Below are 23,454 nucleotides of genomic sequence, written 5' to 3' on the forward strand. Positions count from 1 at the left end.
GGGCAGGAATAAAGATGCAGACGTAGAGAACAGACTTGAGGACACAGCGGGGGAGGGGAGGGGAAACTGGGACGAAGTGAGAGAGTAGCATTGACATGTATACACTACCAAATGTAAAATGGATGGCTAGTGGGAAACTGCTGCATAGCACAGGGAGATCAGCTCAATGCTTTGCGACGACCTAGAGGGGTGGGATAGGGAGGGTGGGAGGGAGGCTCAAGAGGGAGGGGATATGGGGATATATGTATACATATAGCTGATTCACTTTGTTGTACAGCCAAAACTAACACAACATTGTAAAGCAATTATACTTCAATAAAGATATAAAAAAAAATTGGGCAGAGGAACTGAATAGACATTTTTCCAAAGAAGACATACAGATAGCCAACAGGTATATGAAAAGATGCTCAGCATCACTAATCATCAGGGAAATGCAAATCAAAACCACAATGAGATATCATCTCACATCTGTTAGAATGGCTATTATCAAAAAGACAAGAGATAACAAGTATTGGTGAGGATGCAGAGAAAAGAGAACCTTTGTACACTGTTGGTAGGAATGTAAATTGGTGCAGCTACTATGGAAAAGAGTATGAAGGTTTCTCAAAAAATTAAAAATAGAACTACCATATGACCCAACAATTCCACTTCTGGGTATTTATTCAAAGATAACAAAAACATTAACTTGAAAAGATATCTGCACTTCCATGTTCATTGTGGCATTATTTACATAGTTGAGATATGGAAACAACCTAAGTGTTCATTGATGGATGAATGAATAAGTGGAATATTATCCAGCCATAAAAAAGAATAAAATCTTGTCATTTGAGAAAACATGGATGGACCTTGAGGGCATTATGCTAAGTGAAATAAGTGAGGCAGAGAAAGATAAATACCCTATGATCTCATTTATATATGGAATCTAAAAAAGAAGCCAAAAAACAAAAATTGAACTTATAGACACAGAGAACAGACTGGTGGTTGCCAGAGGTGGGGTGGGTGGATGAAATGGGTGAAGGGGGTCAAAAGCTATAAACTTCCAGTTATAAAATAAATAAGTTGTGGGGCGTTTAATGTACAGCATGGTGACTATAGTTAATAATACTGTAGTGTATATTTGAAAAGTTGCTAAGAAAGTGGATCTTAAAAGTTCTCATCATGAGAAAAAATATTGCAACTGTGTAGCAATGGGTGTTAAGTAGACTTATTTTGTAATCATTTCACAATATATACATATATTGAATTATTATGTTGTACACCTGAAAGTAATATAATGTTGTATGTCAATTAAATCTCAGTTAAAAAAGAGAAAGTATAGATTTTATTTTCAACCCTGGCCCTAGCTTGTTCATTCACTTGACTTCTCATTTAGCCCCTTTGTTAGTTCACATTCTATAGATGCTGTGTATTAGTGTCCTTCAAACACTTATAATCCAAATGAGAATTTAAAAGATTTACCGAGATGTATTGAATGACCCTTGCCCCAAATTTCTAGATATAGGTAAATAAATTATAATAAGGGTTTAAAGACTGGAAATAAATTGGTGGTGAATGAAATTATAGGGTTAAATTTCTGGATCACATTGCAGTACTATAAGCATAATTATAATCTCTTGTTTTAGATAATAATTCAGAAGGCAGAGACAAAGTCTGTTATAATTCTTTTTGAATTGTTCCCGGTAGTTATAACATTTTGAATGCTAAAATGGAAAGATTGTCTTTATGGCAATTTCTATTTTTCAATGTTTATTTAGGAAAAGCACTTGAGATTATTTTAATGGGAGAGAAAATTAAAGATTATTTTGACAGTTTTGGTACACCTACAAACAAAGCAAGGGTGATAAAATGGGAATTATTTGTCTTGAACCAGCGGTTATAGAAGAGCTTTGGGCTAAGAATCAGCAGATCTATTATTTAGTCCCTGCTTTGTCACAAATTCCCTGTCTGAATCATCACTATGAAAGTTTTGGGGAGAAAATTGCCTCCAAAGTCCTGTTCACTCTTGTTGATCTTTTCTCCAAAGCATGCCATGCTTACCAGATGATTTTTCCCCTCTTTAACCCCAGAATGTGATCTTTTCTGCTTGGTGCTCTGTCCTGGAGGCCAGCTCTGCTCTTTCCATTACGGGCACAGGCAGGTGCCCCCAGCCCTCTCCTATCGTGATTGGCTGGGAGCCTGGAACCATAAAATGGCGCCCGTACCTCTGTTTCTACAAAGCTGCTGGGTCGTTTCTGCTTTGCAGCTGCCTGTCTTGAATGCCAAGTTCTAGTTGCGAGTGCTGACTGGCCACCCGGCCAGGGCCATGCAGCCAGCTGCCACTTACAGCTTGAGGCTAACATATAAGCATTCTGATGCCTAACCTCAGCCTTCTCTGGACTCACTTCTGCTCCCAGTTCTTTTTCTCAGTGAGAGTTAAATCAGGGTTGATTCCTTTCTTCTTCCCTCATGTGCTTCCTTCTTCCTTTCCTTTCTGTGTAAAACAAATATTTGCAAATTGCCTATCAAGTGCTCTGCATTGTGTGAGGATAGAGTCTTTTATTTATATCTATGCAAATATGTGAGAATTGAGGTTTCACATGCAGGGGAAAGTGAAGTAAAGTCTCTCAAACATAAAAAAAGAAAGAGAAAAAGAGTTACCAAATTCCATTCCCGTAACTAACAAAATTTCATTTCCCCATCGTTCTTGGAAGTCACCTGCTCCCAAATGTTGCTTGGTGCATTTAAATGCTATTCAACAATCGCAGCTGACAGTTGTTGGCTGACTGTTTCTGACATAGCTCATATCTCTCTCACGATGTTTTTGTTTTGGTATACAGGCAGAGCCGTGTATCCGACAGTTAACCTAATATATTTGTTATTCTCTTGGGTGCCTTTTTGCAGCTAAAAATGATTCCATGTTGTTTCCTAATGGGACTTTTGGTCCAACACTGAGTGGTAGTAGCTGGTCAATCCTTAGGTTTAACCCCTCAGCATCTCCTCTTTGCTTTTAGGAGCTCGTTGGACAAAAACCAAGGTAGCAGTTAGAATCCAGAGGAGCCCAGGGGGAGATGTTTATGAATGCATGGTGAGAGCATATCTGATAATTCCTATATTGGTGTTTCAAATTCTCCCCTGGTGTTTGTGAGTATCTTGACAATTAGAAGAAAATATTACCTCCTAAAAATTGCATCTTCATTTCAAACTAAAGAACTAAAAAAATACTTAATTTTATGGAAGTTGGATGAACTTTTATCTATCTTTTCTTCTTTCTTTCTTTCTTTCTTTCTTTCTTTCTTTCTTTCTTTCTTTCTTTCTTTCTTTCTTTCTTTCTTTCTTTCATCTTTCTCTAATAAAGCTTATTGGCAGAAATATAAATAAGTAGTTCTGGAATGTTTTGCCATCTGACCTATTTTCTTCATAATCAGACGACACACCTTTCCTATTAGTGTCAAATCCTCTGCCCTGGGCTGATCTTGGCTTTGAGATCTTAAATCATAGACTCATCAAGTGTACATTGGGACTGAAGCCAAGACCTTTATAAAATGTGAAATAAATGCAATAGTTTACAGATAAAAGTGCATCCTCAAATGCTTATCACTACATATCTCTGATCAGAATAAACAAATTTACAAATACATGTAGCAATATATGTTGCAGTATATGTCCTTTCATGAAGTCATACTTTCAGATGAATTTTTTCATACTTTAAATCCTCGCAGTGACATTGACCTGAATGTGTGGGCCCATTGGAGAAGAACAAAGGGTTTATACAGTCTCTGCCAACATTGTTTCTTTCTAAAGTGATGCTGGAGAAAGATGCAAACGGATATATTTAGACCCCACAGTCTCATTTCTCTTAATAAAAGAGCATTACCAAAGCCAACCACACTGCTTTGTGACATAATGGGTAGGGGGCTGACATGCCCACACTAACAGGGGCATCAAGGGGCTGCTTCAGGGTTTTGATTTCTTGCCAAATAGTGAATAATCTTATAATCAAATGTGCAGCAATAAGAGACCCAGCCGGGAGGATTAAGGACTAAGTATCTATTGGACTGCCTGATCTCTTTGTTCTTCAGGTTTAGAGTAGGATAAATGAAAAGGGGGAGGCCAAGAAGGAGTGGTTTAATATAAAATAAATTGTCTAAAAGGGATTAGTGAAAGCAGGATTTTCGATGGGTCAAAGAGTGAGCTAGCTGATTTTTTACTTTAAAACTAAGACAGGATAGAGGCATGGGGATAAAGTAGGAAATCAGATAAGAAAAACAAAGGATGCAGGCATATTGGCCTTAAATAGTCCTTTTCTGTTTCTGAGATTTCTTATGTTCTTGTGCTCTGAGCCAGGATCAATTGAGATTAATCAGTTGTATAGAAAGCATTGTGATCGCATTGCAGGTTTTTAAAGTTTAAATTTGTTTATTGAGCACAATTTGGTTAGCATCAGGTGCTGAAGTTATAGACACCAACACTAGCATAGAAATTACTTTATTTAGCTCCCAGTTGTAAGTTTCTATAGCAACTGGGTCCTATACCAGAAAGCTGAGATTCTAGAGCTCAAGTGATTCAGTCAGAGATGGCAATATCATATTTGGGGGCACTTACTCCCTTTTCCCATTTTCTCCCTCTGTTTTGCGAGAAGTTTCTTCAGTGTGGCTGTCTGCTTAGTCATACTTTTAATTACACCTTTTGCTCTGAACCTTCTTCTCTTGGCAGCAGTAGAAAGTGTCTATTTCGGTTGTATTTTGATTTCCATTGACTAGTTAGTGTGTTGAGCAGAGGAGGTGGATGTGATCTGCTTTAAATACAGTTGAAAATTCTGAACAGTGAGGAAAGTGTCCATAGTGCCAAGTTTAGTTAGCCACTCCTGGCAGAAATTAGGATGTTAATTCAAAAAGGAAACCTAATCAAATTTCTACATTATGCTTTCATTCTATTCATAAATGCAATGTCACGATCCTTTTAAATATATAGAATGCCCTTATGTTTTTTTTTAAAATTTTAAGTAAACATATACTTGGAAGAAAATTGATTTTATTTTTGTGTTTTACAAATGAACATTTTTATTGTAACAAATAGGCATTTTCTGGAGAGGCTTGTTATGGTCGAAGTAATATTTTATGATGGTAGTTTAGCCAATACTGCAGAAATGCTTAGGGAAGAATAATTACATCTGGGTTCCAATTGTGAGAATAATCACTACATTAAAAAGAAATAAACATAGTAGCATTCCCTCTGTCCATGTTTTTGAATGGTTCTGATCCAAACATATACAGTTAAATAGATAGATAGATAAAACTTAGATAAAATAAACCCACACATGAAATGCATATTTTAAATAATGTCATTTTTTTGATGAGACTCCCTGTTTTAGAAGAACTGGCTTTTGATATTTGAAATAATCACTAACTGGTTTAAAGACTAGTTAGCAGAAGAGTGCTTGCCATGTAACACATGACATAGAATTTGTTTGGAGAATGACAAGAATACACCATAAAAACAAGAATTCTACATGTGCCCCAATAAAACAAAACAAAACAAAAGATTTCCACTAAATGTTCACATTTATTGCTAACTTGGGCCTATTAACATTTAGAAAATACAATTTCTAAGAGGCAGCTGCTAGAGATTGGCCAATTATAATTCACAATTCAAAGAGAAAATCTTATTTGACTCTAAAATTCTGTGCTTGTTTTCTCCTTTCATGAATTATCACATAGCCAAAGCACAGTGTGGGTGAGAGGAAGGATAAAACAGACTTGCTTCCTGTCTGTAAAAATGCATCACCTTAGATGACCTTAGTTCTTTTTGCACTAAATAAGGAATTTACTTCTTCTAATTTTACAACCGATTTAATTATAATAAAAACAATTGTGTGAATGAAATAGATTGTGATTATCTATCTCTGTTTTCAGTTTCTGTGAGGAATCTTGAAATGTCACCAGTTCTGTAGGAGGGTGTTTGAGTCATTTATTACAGTGTGCCTCCTATATTGCGATATATCCAAAAGTCATATCAGACCAATGCTTGGTCTCCCAGACAAGCAGTTTTCAGAGCTGTGTTAAAATTCTGAGTGGTAATTGTTCTTTTTTTCCCCTAAATTTATTTATTTATTTATTTATTTATTTGTGGCTGTGTTGGGTCTTTGTTGCTGTGCGGGCTTTCTCTAGCTGTGGTGAGTGGGGGCTACTCTTCGTTGCAGTGCGGTGCGCGGGCCTATTACGGTGGCTTCTCTTGTGGAGCACAGGCTCTAGGTGCGTGGGCTTCAGTAGCTGTGGCATGTGAGCTCAGTAGTTGTGGTGCACGGGCTTAGTTGCTCCGCGGCATGTGGGATCTTCCCGGACCGGCCTTGAACCCGTGTCCCCTGCATTGGCAGGCAGATTCTTTTTGTGTGTGTGTGATTTAAATGAATATTTAAATAGGACAGTCCTTCCGGATTTTGTTTACATCTGGCTAATTATCTTGTTTCTTTTTTCACACCTGACTGGTCCTAGGACCTTCCCCAAGATGCGTGCACAACTTTTTTTTTTTTAATTAATTAATTTTAAAAATATGTTTTATTTTTTTGAATTTTATTTTATTTTTTTATACAACAGGTTCTTATTAGTTATCTATTTTATACATATTAGTGTATATATGTCAACCCCAATCTCCAAATTCATCCCACCACCACCACCCCCCCTGCCCCACTTTCCCCACTTTGGGTCCACATGTTTGTTATCTACATCTGTGTTTCTATTTCTGCCTTGCACACCAGTTCATCTGTACCATTTTTCTAGATTCCACATATATATGTTAATATATGATATTTGTTTTTCTCTTTCTGACTTACTTCACTCTGTATGACAGTCTCTAGGTCAATCCACGTCTCTACAATGACCCAATTTCATTCCTTTCTGTGATTGAGTAATATTCCATTGTATATATGTACCACTTCTTCTTTATCCATTCATCTGTCGATGGGCATTTAGGTTGCTTCCATGGTGTGGCTATTGTAATAGTGCTGCAATGAACATTGGGGTGCATGTGTATCTTTTTTTTTAACATCTTTATTGGAGTATAATTTCTTTACGATGTTGTGTTAGTTTCTGCTGTATAACAAAGTGAATCAGCTATATGTACACATGTATCCCCATATCCCCTCCGTCTTGCATCTCCCTCCCACCCTACCTATCCCACCCCTCTAGGTGGATGAAAAGCACCGAGCTGATCTCCCTGTGCGATGCAGCTGCTTCCCACTAGCTATTTTACATTTGATAGTGTATATATGTCAATGCTACTCCCTCACTTCGTCCCAGCTTACCCTTCCCCCTCCCTGTATCCTCAAGTCCATTCTCTACATCTGCATCTTTATTCCTGTCCTGCCCCTAGGTTCATCAGAACCATTTTTAATTTTTTATAGATTACATATATATGTGTTAGCATACGGTATTTGTTTTTCTCTTTCTGACTTACTTCACTCTGTACGACAGACTCTAGGTCCATCCACCTCACTACTAATAACTCAATTTCATTTCTTTTTATGGCTGAGTAATATTCCATTGTATATATGTGCCACATCTTCTTTATCCATTCATCTGTCAATGGGCACTTAGGCTGCTTCCATGTTCTGGCTATTGTAAATAGTGCTACAATGAACACTGTGGTACATGACTCTTTTTGAATTATGGTTTTCTCAGGGTATATGCCCAGTAGTGGGATTGCTGGGTCATATGGTGGTTCTAATTTTTGGTTTTTAAGGAACCTCCATACTGTTCTCCATAGTGGCTGTATCAATTTCCATTCCCACCAAGAGTGCAAGAGGGTTCCCTTTTCTCCATACCCTCTCCAGCACTTGTTGTTTCTAGATTTTTTGATGATGGCCATTCTCACTGGTGTGAGGTGATACCTCATTGTAGTTTTGATTTTTATTTCTCTAATGATTAGTGATGTTGAGCCTCTTTTCTTGTGTTTTTTGGCAATCTGTATATGTTCTTTGGAGAAATGGCTATTTAGGTCTTCTGCCCATTTTTGGATTGTGTTGTTTGTTTTTTTGATATTGAGCTGTATGAGCTGCTTGTATATTTTGTAGTTCATCCTTTGTCAGTTACTTCGTTTGCAAATATTTTCTCCCATTCTGAGGGTTGTCTTTTCATCTTGTTTATGGTTTCCTTTGCTGTGCAAAAGCTTTAAAGTTTCATTAAGTCCCATTTGTTTATTTTTGTTTTTATTTCCATTTCTATAGGAGGTGGGTCAAAAAGGATCTTGCTGTGATTTATGACATAGAGTGTTCTGCCTATGTTTTCCTCTAAGAGTTTTATAGTATCTGGCCTTACATTTAGGTCTTTAATCCATTTTGAGTTTATTTTTGTGTATGGTGTTAGGGAGTGTTCTAATTTCATTCTTTTACATGTAGCTGTCCAGTTTTCCTAGGACCACTTATTGAAGGGGCTATCTTTTCTCCACTGTATATTCTTGCCTCCTTTATCAAAGATAAGGTGACCAGATGTGCGTGGGTTTATCTCTGGGCTTTCTATCCTGTTCCACTGATATATATTTCTGTTTTTGTGCCAGGGGCATACTGTCTTGATTACTGTAGCTTTGTTGTATAGTCTGAAGTCAGGGAGTCTGATTCCTCCAGTTCCGTTTTTCTTTCTCAAGATTGCTTTGGCTATTCGGGGTCTTTTGTGTTTCCATACAAATTGTGAAATTTTTGGTTCTAGTTCTGTAAAAAATGCCATTGGTAGTTTGATAGGGATTGCATTGAATCTGTAGATTGCTTTGGGTAGTATAGTCATTTTCAGAATGTTGATTCTTCCAAAGTAAGAACATGGTATATCTCTCCATCTGTTGGTATCATCTTTAATTTTTTTCATCAGTGTCTTACAGTTGTCTGCATACAGGTCTTTTGCCTCCTTAGGTAGGTTTATTCCTAGGTATTTTATTCTTTTTGTTGCAATGGTAAATGGGAGTGTTTCCTTAATTTCTGTTTCAAATTTTTCATCATTAGTGTACAGAAATGCAAGAGAATTCTGTGCATTAATTTTGTATCCTGCTACTTTACCAAATTCATTGATTAGCTCTAGTAGTTTTCTGGTAATATCTTTAGGATTCTCTTAGTAACATGTCATCTGCAAACAGTGACAGTTTTATTTCTTCTTTTCCAGTTTGTATTCCTTTTATTTCTTTTTCTACTCTGATTGTTGTGGCTAAGACTTCCAAAACTATGTTGAATAATAGTTGAGAGAGTGGACATCCTTGTCTTGTTCCTGATCTTGGAGGAAATGCTTGCAGTTTTTCACCATTGAGAATGATGTTTGCTGTGGCTTTGTCATTTATGGCCTTTATTACGTTGAGGTAGGTTCCCTTTATGCCTAGTTTCTAGAGAGTTTTTATCATAAATGGGTGTTGAATTTTGTCAAAAGCTTTTTCTGCATCTATTGAGATGATCATATGGTTTTTATTCTTCAATTTGTTAATATGGTGTACACATTGATTGATTTTCATATATTGAAGAATCCTTGCATCCCTGGGATAAATCCCACTTGATCATGGTGTATGATCCTTTTAATGTGTTGTTGGATTCTGTTTGCTAGTATTTTGTTGAGGATTTTTACATCTATGTTCATCAGTGATATTGGTCTGTAATTTCCTTTTTTTGTAGTATCTTTGTCTGGTTTTGTTGTTAGGGTGATGGTGGCCTTGTAGAATGAGTTTGGGAGTGTTTCTTCCTCTGCAATTTTTTGGAAGAGTTTGAGAGGGATGGGTGTTAGCTCTTCTTTAAATGTTTGATAGAATTCACCTGTAAAGCCATCTGGTCCTGGACTTTTGTTTGTTGGAAGATTTTTAATCACAATTTCAATTTCATTACCTGAGATTGGTCTGTTCATATTTTCTATTTCTTCCTGGTCCAGTCTTGGAAGGTTATACCTTTCCAAGAATTTGTCGTTTTCCTCCAGGTTTTCCATTTTATTGGCATAAAGTGCCTGTAGTAGTCTCTTAGGATGTTTGTATTTTTGCGGTGTCTGTTCTAACTTCTCCTTTTTCATTTCTAGTTTTCTTGATTTGAATTCTGTCCCTCTTTTTATTGATGAATCTGGCTAAAGGTTTATCAATTTTGTTGAGCTTCTCAAAGAACCAGCTTTCAATTTTTTTTATCTTTGCTATTGTTTTCTTTGTTTCTATGTCATTTATTTCTGCTCTGATCTTTATGATTTCTTTCCTTCTAATAACTTTGGGTTTTGTTTTTTTTTTCTTTCTCTAGTTCCTTAAGGTGCAAGGTTAGATTGTTAATTTGAGATTTTTCTTGTTTCTTGAGGTAGGATTGTATTGATATAAACTTCCCTCTTAGAACTGCTTTTGCTGCATCCCAGAGGCTTTGGATTATCATGTTTTCATTGTCATTTGTCTCTAGGTATTTTGTGATTTCTTCAGTGATCTCTTGGTTAGTTAGCAGCACACTGTGTAGCCTCCATGTGTTTGTGTTTTTTATGTTTTTTTCCCTGTAATTTATTTCTAATCTCATAGTTTTGTGGTTGGAAAAGATGCTTGATATGATTTCAATTTTCTTAAATTTACCGAGGCTTGATTTCTGTCCCAAGATGTGATCTATCCTGGAGAATGTTCTGTGTGCATTTGAGAAGAAAGTGTAATCTGCTGTTTCAGACGGAATGTCCTATAAATATCAATTAAAGCTATCTGGTCTATTGTGTCATTTAAATCCTGTGTCTCCTTATTAATTTTCTGTCTGGATGATCTGTCCATTGGTGTACGTGAGGTGTTATTATTTTGTTACTGTCAATTTCCCCTTTTATAGCTGTTAGCATTTGCCTTATGTATTGAGGTGCTCCTATGCTGGGTGCATATATATTTATAACTGTTATATCTTCTTCTTGGATTGATCCCTTGATCATTATGTAGTGTCCTTCCTTGTCTCCTGTAACATTCTTTATTTTAAAGCCTATTTTATCTGATATGAGTATTGCTACTCCAGCTTTCTTTTGATTTCCATTTGCATGGAATATCTTTTTGCATCCCCTCACTTTCAGTCTGTATGTGTCCCTAGGTCTGAAATGGGTCTCTTGTAGACAGCATATATGTGGGTCTTGTTTTTTTATCCATTCAGCAAACCTGTGTCTTTTGGTTGGAGCATTTAATCCATTCACATTTAAGGTAATTATCTATATTTATGTTCCTATTACCATTTTTTTTAAAAATTAATTAATTAATTAATTTTTATTTTTGGCTGTGTTGGGTCTTCGTTTCTGTGCGAGGGCTTTCTCTAGTTGCGGCAAGTGGGGGCCACTCTTCATTGCGGTGCGCGGGCCTCTCACTATCACGGCCTCTCTTGTTGTGGAGCACAGGCTTCAGATGCGCAGGCTCAGTAATTGTGGCTCACGGACCCAGCTGCTCTGCGGCATGTGGGATCTTCCCAGACCAGGGCTCGAATCCGTGTCCCCTGCATTGGCAGGCAGATTCCCAACCACTGCGCCACCAGGGAAGCCCCTATTACCATTTTCTTTGTTGTTTTGGGTTTGTTTTTGTAGGTCCTTTTCTTCTCTTGTGTTTCCCACTTAGAGAAGTTCCTTTAGCATTTGTTGTAGTGCTGGCTTGGTGGTGCTGAATTCTCTTAGCTTTGCTTGTCTGTAAAGCTTTTGATTTCTCCATCAAATCTGAATGAGATCCTTACCAGGTAGAGTGATCTTGGTTGTAGATTCTTCCCTTTCATCACTTTAAATATATTGTGCCAGTCCTTTCTAGCTCGTAGAGTTTCCACTGGGAAATCAGCTGTTAACCTTATGAGATTTCCCCTGTATGTTATTTGTCATTTTTCCCTCATTTTTAATAATTTTTCTTTGTCTTTAATTTTTGTCAATTTGATTACTATGTGTCTTGGCATGTTTCTCCTTGGGTTTATCCTGTGTGGGACTCTCTGCACTTCCTGGACTTGGGTGGCTGTCTCCTTTCCCATGTTAGGGAAGTTTTCGGCTATAATCTCTTCAAATATTTTCTCAGGTCCTTTCTCTCTTCTCCTTCTGGGACCCCAGAGGTCTCTTAGGCTGTCTTCATTTCTTTTCATTCTTTTTTCTTTATTCTGTTCTGCAGCAGTGAATTCCACCATTCTGTCTTCTAGGTCACTTATCCATTCTTCTGCCCCAGTTATTCTGCTATTGATTTCTTCCAGTGTATTTTTCATTTCAGTTATTGTATTGTTCATCTCTGTTTGTTTGTTCTTTAATTCTTCTAGGTCTTTGTTAAACATTTCTTGCATCTTCTTGATCTTTGCCTCCATTCTTTTTCCGAGGTCCTGGGTCATGTTCACTATCCTTATTCTGAATTCTTTTTCTGGAAAGTTGCCTATCTCCACTTCATTTAATTGTTTTTCTGGGGTTTTATCTTGTTCCTTCATCTGGGGCATAGCCCTCTGTCTTTTCATTTTGTCTATCTTTCTATGAATGTGGTTTTCGTTCCACAGGCTGCATGATTGTAGTTCTTCTTGCCTCTGCTTTCTGCCCTCTGGAGGATGGGGCTATCTAAGAGGCCTGTGCAAGCTTCCTGATGGGAAGGATTGGTGGTGGGTAGAGCTGGGTGTTGCTCTAGTGGGCAGAGCTCATTAAAAGTTTAATCCGCTTGTCTGCTGATAGGTGGGGCCGAGTTCCCTCCCTGTTGGTTGTTTGGCCTGAGGCAATCCAAGACTGGAGCCTACCAGGGCTCTTTGGTGGGGCTAATGGCCAACTCTGGGAGGGCTCACGCCAAGGAGTACTTACCAGAACTTCTGCTGCCAGTGTCCTTGTCCTCATGGTCAGCCACAGCCACCCCTGGCCTCTACAGGAGACCCTCCAACACTAGCAGGTAGGTCTGGTTCAGTCTCCTATGGGGTCACTGTTTCTTTCCCTGGGTCCTGATGCACACACTAATTTTTTGTGCCCTCCAAGAGTGGAATGTCTGTTCCCCCCCCCATCCTGTCGAAGTCCTGCAATCAAATCCTGCTAGCCTTCAAAGTCTGATCCTCTGGGAATTTCTCCTTCCATTGCCTGATCCCCAGGTTGGGAAGCCTGATGTGGGGCTCAAAACCTTCACTCCAGTGGGTGGACTCCTGTGGTATAATTGTTCTCCAGTTTGTGAGTCACCCACCCAGTGGTTATGGGATTTGATTTTGTTGTGATTGCACCCCTCCTACTGTCTCATTGCAGCTTCTCCTTTGTCTTTGGATGTGCGGTATCTCTTTTGGTGAGTTTCAGTCTTCCTATCGATGATCGTTTAACAGTTAGTTGTGATTCTGGTGCTCTCGCAAGAGGGGGTGACAGGCAGGTTCTTAACTACTGCGCCAGTAGGGAAGTCCGATCATTGTTCTTTTAACAAACTGTGCATAGAGAAAATATTTGATGAATAAAGAGCAGTTATCAGCTTATCCTCACATTTGTGAATATCAGGGTTTAGAACTTTTACAATATGGATTCTGTCATAAATCGTTGAATTTCCTTTTCCTTTTCCAATTCATCCATGATATAATTCTTCTTCAGGTAACTAATAATAGTATTAATTTAAAACTTATTGGGTCACCTAATGTAGTAACTTGATTAAATAGTTAAACGACTACTTAGAATAATATTGCATAGAATATAGAACTTGCAAACAGCAAGCTGGATTTCTCAGTATTTTACTGCAGAAAGAAAAACAGCAATAAGTGAAAAATAAATGATTCATACAAGTTGGTTTTGTTAGCTAAATCAAAACAGGTTTATTTTAAAATATACATTTTAGTCATAACCAGTTTTTATAATCACTAACCAATCATAATTGATTCTCATTATTTTTTGGTAGAATCAACAAAAATGAATCCAAATCCAAAGATTAGAGTGTCAGAAGATTTTTGTGTGTTACCTGCAAAAAAGAACATATCTGGGCTACTCTCTTTACAAGGCTTGTTAGCAAGTTTGGCTGGTGTCTGAGAACTTGGCTTCTGAAACATTGCCTAACTGATATGATAATTTTGCTGGGGCTAGACTCTTTGTGCAAACAATATAATTTATAGTGACATCTGCTTTCCTTCTGTGAGTTGGTATTTTGATAGTTGTTAGGCAGAGAATGCCTATGTGATCAGTCCCCAATAAAACCCCTAAATTCTGAGTTTAAAATGAGCCTTCTATTGTGGAAACATTACTTACACATACGGTGCTGCCTTTTTTTTTTTTTTTGGCTAAAGGGAGAGTGTACTTTGTGTGGCCTCTCACATGAAGGAGAAGATAGAGGGATTCCCATGGATTCCTCCTAGCTTTACCTGATGTCATTTTCTCTTTCTGTTTCTGATCTGACTATGATCTTTACTGTCTTTATAATAAATATTAGCCATTAGTACATCTATATGCCTGAGTCCTGTGAGTCTTTCTAGCAAATCACCAAATATGTGGGTATTGGGGACCCCTGAAACAGATAACTACTCAGGCTGATTTCATCATTGTAGAAGTTTAAAAGAAAACCCAAACTGAGCTGTGACATGGATTAAATATATGGGAATATGTATCTTCAGAGTAAATCAACTTCAACATGCCATGCCATGCCATGCCATGCCATTTGTGCCATGACAAATATGCTGTCTACCACCTTCTCATTAAGATACTCATAAAGACTCATAGTAATACAAAAGCTGATGTCAGCTTTGTAAACAAAATGAAAAAAGAGATGTGGCAAGTTTTGGCATAATTTACATCAACTACACTATTGCTAGTTTTTGCTGTAACTATATCAACTCCTGGTGGAATTTGAGCTTCTGTTTGGTAGCTACCTAGCCAAAGCAGGAGATGATACAGGAGACCCTAGAATAAAAGCGAGCTAGTAATAAACCTGATATGCAGAAATGCTCAAAGAAACTTGGCTTTCTTAACCTCGGTGCTGGATGGCAGTAAAACTAAAATCATCCTTGAATGTTTATAAACACAAGCTCACTCTTATGGTAGAGTGAGGACTAAATTCCCAAAACTGGTGTGATCTGAAATGCTTTAGCAAATAATTTAAAGTGATTCTGGATTAGTAGTGGCCATTGGTGATTGGCAGCAACAAACACAATTCCTTCTGGAAAATTGTATTTCCAAACCAGACCAATAAGAAATCCTATTGCTTGAGTTCCAAAGAACATGAGATCATAATAAAAAAATCACAAAACACACATAAACCAAGAAACCATGAGCAAGGGCCAGCAGAAGAAACAAACATACAATAAAAACAGTAAAAACCAGTCAGATGAACCTGACCTGCAATAATTACCCATAAAAAGTTCTCTGGACAACAGGGGTTTAATGGGCAAACTCTTTCAAATGATTAAAGGAACAGGCAATTCTCAAACCTCAAACCACATGATCTTATCTAGATCTTGGAGGGAAAAAAAGGGCTTTCCAATTCATTATGTACATATATATAATTATACACACACACACACACTCTCTATATTTGTTATACAACAATATTGTGAAGTGAGTAGTAATATTATCCCCAGTCTGGCAGTAAAGTAACTAAGCCACATGAAATTTAAGTACCTTGGCAATTTCACATGGCAATTAAAACATGGAATCAGGATTGGAATGAGGCAATGATGTTTCAGAGTCTATAACTCATAACTGTATGCTACCTTCTTCAGGAGATCAGATTCAGAATGTTAAATTTGAGTTGACTATTACACATGGAGGTGATGGTATGCATTTGGATGTATGAGTCCAGAGTTAAGAGAGAAAGTATGAGCTAGAGATGAAATTTGGGAATTATAAGAATATAGATAGAAGTTAAAAACATGAAATATGATGATATCACCAAAAAAGTGAAGAAATCTCTGGAGTTCATTATTCAGATGTGAGGCAGATAAGAAAAAACCAGAAAGTGAGACTGAGAAGAAACTGCTTGAAAGGTAGCAGGAAAATGAGCATCATAGAAACCAAGCAAATAAAGTATTTCAAGGAAAAGTAAGAAATCTACTGTAGATAGAAATCTACTGAAGAAATCCAATTTTGCTAATAGGTCAAATCAATGTGGCCTGAGAATTAACTCATGGATTTAGCAACTTGAAATTCACTGAGGTCTTGAAAAGAACAACTGTATTGAAATAGTGGGGCAAAATCTTAAATGCAGTAGGTTTAAGAGAGAATCAATGGTAGAGAAAGAGTTGGAAGTAATGCATTTTATTGAGATGTTTTGTTGTAAAGAGGAGGGAAATGAAGCAGTTGCAGGAAGTAAACATGATTAGAATAATTATTGTCTTGTTTTTAAGATGAAATAAAAGCAATATGCATTTTGGCTGATGGGATGATATAGTGGAGAGGGAAACGTTCATGATACAGGAGAAAAGTAGCATCTGTGGAACAATGTCTTTGGGTTGGCAAGAAGATGCAATCTAGTGCACCAGTGGAGGGGTTGGCCTTAAACAGTGACATTTACTTACTAAAATATGAGGGAAGGAAGAGCATATGAATAGGTGAATTGATTTTTTGTCTTGTAGAAATTGTCTTCTGCTCACTTAAGTTTTCTCAGTAGGTAGTACTGAAAACAAAGATGGAAAAGAAGATTCTTAGAAGAGTCAAGAGTATCTAGCAGAATCAAAAATGAATGAATTACAAATATGTATTATAATTATAAAGAAGCAATAGGAGACCTCAATACTTCTAGGCATGAATTTAAAGTGAGACCAACTGGTATGGTTGTACATTTTTCTTGACCCACAGTCAGGACCAAAATGTGGTGCAGAGTGTTGGGGCCTTACCAAAAAAATATTACACATTAAGAGAGAGGGAAAGATCTGAAGGTATAAGAAAAGAATTGTTTATAATCTCCATTGTTTATTAGGCTTGGCAGTGGAATTATTTGGGTAAAGTGGGAATAAAGGGCTTGGGGTGAATGAAAGACAGTGAAAATGAGATAGGATTAGTAAACTGTAGGTCCTCACAGGATTTAAGTATTGAAGGTATTGGAATACTGGAGATAATGAGTTGGAAATTTAGGGGGTAATATTCAAAGAATGGAATTTTTGGAACTGAGATTATAGGTTTGCACTGATTGGTAATGACAAAGGCAAAAGTATAATCAGGGGAACTAATGATTAGTGTGAGTGGAGATCATTCAAAAGTAGTCAAAAGCCTAGGGTGTTGGGGGCATTACCTACATGTATATTAAAATCATCAAAAATGAAGACAATAATATGGTTAGAGAAAGTTAAAATTGTCCATAAATAAGGGGGAACAGTAGATAACTCCAACAAGGAGGTAAAGCTTCTTATAGCCTAATGATACAATATTTAAAGCTGAGAATATGTAAGGCAAGAGGACAAAGAGTCTGAAAATGACAGTGAGAGTAAGGAAGAAACCTCCTCACCTTCAGGCCCAGTGATAGGAAGGCTGTGGGTGATAAAACGACTATCACTAGAGAGGGCTGCAGAGGAAGCCTTCCATTCAGTGGAGCTCCTGGTCCTTGTGGGAAGAAGTAATTAGAGAAATTGAGATTATAGAAGATTTTGCTGCTGATGGATGGTGGACTCCAGAAGGTACAGTAGGAAGGTTTTATAAGTGGGGGAGTGGGAGGAACTGGGAAGAGAATAGAGGACGTGCAGAGCTATATGGAGAATAGGAGGAGGTGGCTGGGGGGAAAAGGGGCATAATGGGACTCGTGCTGGTGCTCTGAAGGCAAACAATGATGGTAAGGCCTTGAGGGAGGAAGGAGCAGTAGAGGAGGATAATCAAGAACCCTTTTTTACTTCTGCAGAAGGTAGAATGGAAGCCAGGCTAGAGATGTTCTATTCTGAAGGCCTAGAACTCTCTGTGGAACTGGCAGTTGGAGGCTGGGAGGTCTGAGGAGGGTGGGAGATCTTTGAGTGTTTAAAGGTTAAGGACTAACTCTTGACACCTGCTGGAGGTTGGTCATGCCCTTACTTCAAGAGGCGTGAAGACTCCTTTATTCCTCTATAGTCTTAGGATATGATACTGACAAAAGAACAGAATGTAAAACAACATTAAAAAATTTTTTTTATTGGAGTATAATTTCTTTACAATGTTATGTTAGTTTCTGCTTACAATGAAGTGAATCAGCTATATGTATACATATATGCCCTCCCTCTTGGACCTCCCTCCCACAGCCCCCCACCCGCATCCCACCATCTAGGTCATCACAGAGCACCGAGCTGAGCTTCCTGTGCTGTATAGCATGTTCCCATTAGCTAGCTATTTTATGCATGATGGTGTATATATGTCAATCCTAATCTCCCAATTTGTCCCACTCTCCCCTTCCCCCCCGTGTCCACATGTCCATTCTCTACATCTGCGTCTCTATTCCTGCCCTGGAAATAGGTTCATCTGTACCATTTTTTCTAGATTCCACATATATGCGTTAATATATGATATTTGTTTTTCTCTTTCTGGCTTACTTCACTCTGTATGACAGACTCTAGGCCCATCACACCCATTTTTCTTTCTAAGATTGAAGACATATGCATATAAATGCTTGTGTATATAAAAATGGAATGGAAACATAGACATCAAAATATTAAAAATTATATCACTGGTATGAGATTATAGTGATGTTTACACCCTTATTTACTCTCTTAAATTTCTAAAAGTAAGCACTCATAATCAGAAGAAAGCCTTTTATATCAGAAAAAAAGTTATTTAAAAAGAATACATTTCTGGGGACTTTCCTGGTGGCGCAGTGGTTAAGAATCCACCTGACAATGCAGGGGACACGGATTCGAGCCCTGGTCCGGGAAGATCCCACATGCTGTGGAGCAACTGAGCCCGTGTGCCACAACTACTGAGCCTGCGTTCTAGAGCCTGTGAGCCACAACTACTGAGCCCTTGTGCCATAATTACTGAAGCCCACGTGCCCAGAGCCCGTGCTCCGCAACAAGAGAAGCCACCACAATGAGAAGCCCGCGCACCGCAATGAAGAGTATCCCCCGCTCACCGCAGCTAGAGAAAGCCCGCGCACAGCAACAAAGACCCAACGGGCCAAAAATAAATAAATAAAATAAATAAACAGAAAGAATACATTTCTGGTTATCGGGTCCTGCATTTAATAAATACTTGATGAAGTGATGACATATGTGAATATTTGTTATGGGTGTTGCTTAATTCTGAGAAGCCAGACTCTATATTTCTCACTAGCAACGACTTTTAAGCAATTAAAAAAAAAAAAAATGTTACTGATAATAAAGAAAGGGTGTTCTCACAGCTGGTTTTCAGTTAAAATTTTAGAATGTGTAATTTAACCAGAAGAGAATAATTTTAAATTTACTTGAGTGGCTTAAATAATTACATGGAGACAAGGCAGGTATTCCTCTGTTAGATAAACACATACTGTTAGAAAACAGTGAGGATGATTTAAGGAAAATCTACAAGTATGTGTTAGAGAATTTAAATCAGCATTTCAATAATTGAGGATGATTTAATGTAAAACAGGGAGCCTTTCTGAAAAAGCAATCAAAATAATTCATTAAAGCGGTAATCACTAGTAGGCTTGGCTGTTGCTCTACTTGATATGTAAACAAAATTGGTAAATATTGTTGAAATGACACCTCACCTCAGGTAGTTTAACTTTATTGCTGAGAGAAAAAAGCAGTTTATTATCACTCTGAATTTTCTTTATTTTCCTCCCCCCGCAATGCGAAAGGGAAGATTCAACCAAATAAATAGTCAATAAGATCATAAATGTGGACCAAATTATTTTTCAATCTATGAAAAGTAATCCTAGGTGTACAATGCAAAACTACTGGGAAATCACTGAGCTAAAAAATAGATATTAAAGTGGATATGACCCCTGGCTAAGGGTAGTGACTGGACCTGAAGGTCAGGTTTGAGTAGAGTACAAGGAAGATATTCAGAAGGGTTGGGAAATGTGGTATTAAAGGAGTGATCTTAACTAGTTTAACCACTAATTACTAGAAATAAAAGAAATAAGAATCATAATTTTGGACAAATATCTGAGTCAACATAAGGATAACAATATAACTATTTTCAATTTCAGTTTTATGGTCAAATGACCCTTGGAGCATTGCTTCCCTTAGTTCTGATTTACATTGAAGATCTGTCAATATCACCATCTTCCTTTCAATAACCAGAGTAGGACTAAGATTATCTCAATAAGCAGACACCTTCAGATACCCATATTGGTACTATAAGATCTTTCTTGCTCTCTAAGAAGTTGATGCTAATAGAAAAAAAAAAATCATAAACAGTTGCGTGGTACCTTCCTTTAAACCTACCCTTCAGGAACTTGAACAATAATGTAGATTAGGAGTAATAAAAAAAACTATCACTTTGCCTCCTATAAAAACTTTGAGATCTCTAGTTAACACTCTTCCTTCATCTTGTTATCATTACTTCCCTATCCCTAATGGGAGTGACAAGCCGACACTTTATTTGCACTTATAATGATATCATTCATTCATTCATTTAACAAACAATGACTGAGTTGCCTCCTCATGAAAGCATCAAACAAAGTGCTTGGATACAAGCATTGATAAGACACGATACTTTCCTTTGATTGCTCACAGACTAATAAGAGAACCATGAGAAATGAAATTATTATGATCCATGGGGGGGGGGGGAGGGTAAGTACAAATAGAAAAAGTCATGCAAGTTTTATCGCAGCCCAGATGAAGGGCACAAATCCATCCTGACTGGAACGGGCAGGGTGGGGATGAGGAGAGCTTCTGAGATGAATGTTAAATAATGAGGGCTGATAATTAAATGGAAGGACAACAGCATGAGCGCTGCAGTGAGGTGTATGCAGAGAAGTGTAAGCAGCTTGTTGTTGTGGAAAATGAGGCTGTGAGACTGAGCGGAACTGGGGAGCCAGATCATGCAGATTCTTATATCCCCTGGAAAGGATTTGGGCTTTATCCTGAAGTGATAAAAATGAAAAACAAGTTTAAAAAATAGGAGTGTTTCAAGAGCAAGCTTTGGATGATGGATTTTACATTTGACAGGAAGAGTTCTGGAGGTGGAGCCATCAGTTAGGATCCTGATAAAGTTATCTAGTCTTTAGATCATTAGGGACTAAATCACAGTGGATTGTAACCCTGGCTGCACATTACAATCACCTGGGAGCTTTAAAAGCTACTGATGCCTGGGTCCCCCAACAATTCTGTTATAATTGAACTGGGGTGATGTCTAGGAATCAGGAGCTTTAAAAGTTTCTGCAGATGATTCTAGTATGTACCCAAGGCAACCATTTTTTGGAGAGAGTGAGAGGAGAAGATGGATTCAGCTAAATTTAAAAAACAAAATGATATTAGCATTAAAGAGAATTCTCTACTTTCCTTCTTGGTTTCTGAGTTGATGATAGCACTGTAAACTCTGCTACATGAAGCAGGTGAAAGAAAGAGTTTGAAGGAAATAATGTGTAGATCGGTTTTGATTATGTTTAGTCTGGAGTAACAAGGAAATCCATAACAAAAAACTTCAAGTTGGAGAAGACTAGGGTAGACTTATTTGAAGTATTTTCAAATTCATCAGACCCTTTGGTTCACACAACAGACCTGTGAGGTATATAAAAAAGTAAATTTACATAATAATACTTTCTAAATTAATAAACTTTGTTTTAGAACAGTTTTAGGTTCACAGCAAAATTGAGCAAAATGTCCAAAGGGTTCTCAAATAACCTTGGGGTTCCCGAATAACCCTGTCGCCACACACACACAACCGTCCTCACTCTTGACATCCCCCACCAGAGTGGTACATTTGTTACAGTCGGTGAACCTCCAATGACACATTGTTATTATTCCAAGTCCATAGTTTACATTGAGGTTCATTCTTGGTGTGGTGCATTCTATGCGTTTGCAGGAATTTATAATGACATATATCCACCATTCTAGTAGTAGTACAGAATAGTTTCACTGCCCTAAAAATCCCTGTGCTTTCTTATTTTTCACTCCCCCTGCAACCTCTGGCAACCACTTATCTTTTTACTCTCTCCATCATTTTTCCCTTTCCAAGAATGTTATAGTTGGAGTTATAAAGTATGTAGCCTTTTCAGATTGGCTTCTTTTACTTTGTGGTATGTATTTAAATTTCTTCCATATTTATTCATGGTTTGCTAGCTCATTTATTTTTAGTGCTGAATAATATTCCATTGTCTGGATGTATCACAATATATTTTTCCATTTGCCTATTGAAGGACATCTTGGTTGCTTCAAAGTTTTGACAATTATGAATATATCTATGTGAAGGTTTTTATATGGACATAAGTTTCAACCTATTTGGGTAAATACCAAGTATAGTTGACCCTTGAACAATGCAGGGGTTAGGGGCACTGACCCCACACACAGCTGAAAATTCATGTATAAGTTTTGACTCCCCCAAAACTTAACTAATAGCCTACTTTTTTTTTTTTTTTAACAGTGATAGGATTATTTTTTATTAAATTTTTAGAAATTGGCAACAAATTCCATGGTACAAAATTCAAGCCGTATAACGGGTGTGCACTAAAATGTTCTCTCCTGCCTATGCTCCCCAGCCACCGCCCCACTTGTGATTTCCGTGTTTCCCTGTATTCTACCCTGAACACTTGGGGGACAGCGGGTAGAGCAGGATTGGTTTCCCGGGGGCGGGGCGGGCGGGGCAGGGGCACTGGCACTGGCCCCGCCCATCGGGCGTGGCCCTGTGTTCCCGCCCTCCGCAGACGCGCACACGCCCACGCTGGAGCCAGACACGCTGCACGAGCGCCTGCGCCTCTCGGCAGACCACCAGAAGGTGCGTTGCGGTCACCTCGGCAGCATGGAGCCCACGCCCGCGCTGCATTTCGACGCTCTGTGACAGGTGCTGGGCCGCGACTGCTTCGACGCCGGCCGCCACTACTGGGAAGTGGACGTGCGGGAGGCGGCCGTCGGCTGGTGGGTGGGCGCGGCCTACGGCTCCCTGCGGCGCCGTGGGGCCTCGGCCGCCGCCCGCTTGGGCTGCAACCGCCAGTCCTGGTGCCTCGAACTATATGACCTCGAGTACTGGGCCTTCCACGACGGCCAGCGCAGCCGTCTGCGGCCCCGCGACGACCCCGACCGGCTCGGCGTCTTCACCTTTTACGGCGTGATGGGAGGCATGACCCACTTGCACACCTTCCGTGCCGCCTTCCAGGAGCTGCTCTACCCGGCCCTGCGGCTCTGCGAAGGGGTCATTAGCATCTCCCGACGGCCCTAGGGGCCGACACCTGAGTGGCCGCCCTAGACTCCCCGCGGCTCTGGCCTCACCCGATCCAGACGTGGCTGGTCTACTGCCGCCTCTGTAAGCATTCCCATCCTCTCCACTACCAGTCATGCCCTGTGCTTTGAACAGTTCCTCTCCTAGGTACTAATAGCCTACTCTTGACCTGAGCCTTACCGATAACGTAAATAGTCAATTAACACAAATTTTGTATTATACGTATTATATACTGTATTCTTACAATAAAGTAAGCTAGAGAAAATAAAATGTTATTAAAAAATCATAAGGAAGAGAAAATACATTTACAGTAGTGTACTGTATTTATTGAAAC

The 23,454-nt window shown here is 38.5% G+C and overlaps 1 pseudogene; it reads left to right on the forward strand.

Moving 5' to 3' along the window:
• Positions 1 to 20,675: 20,675 nt before the first annotated feature.
• On the forward strand, positions 20,676 to 23,120 carry LOC133092946 (tripartite motif-containing protein 14-like; annotated as a pseudogene).
• The last annotated feature ends 334 nt before the right edge of the window (positions 23,121 to 23,454 follow it).

This window comes from Eubalaena glacialis, chromosome 6 (genome assembly GCF_028564815.1).
Source record: "Eubalaena glacialis isolate mEubGla1 chromosome 6, mEubGla1.1.hap2.+ XY, whole genome shotgun sequence".
NCBI lineage: Eukaryota > Metazoa > Chordata > Mammalia > Artiodactyla > Balaenidae > Eubalaena > Eubalaena glacialis.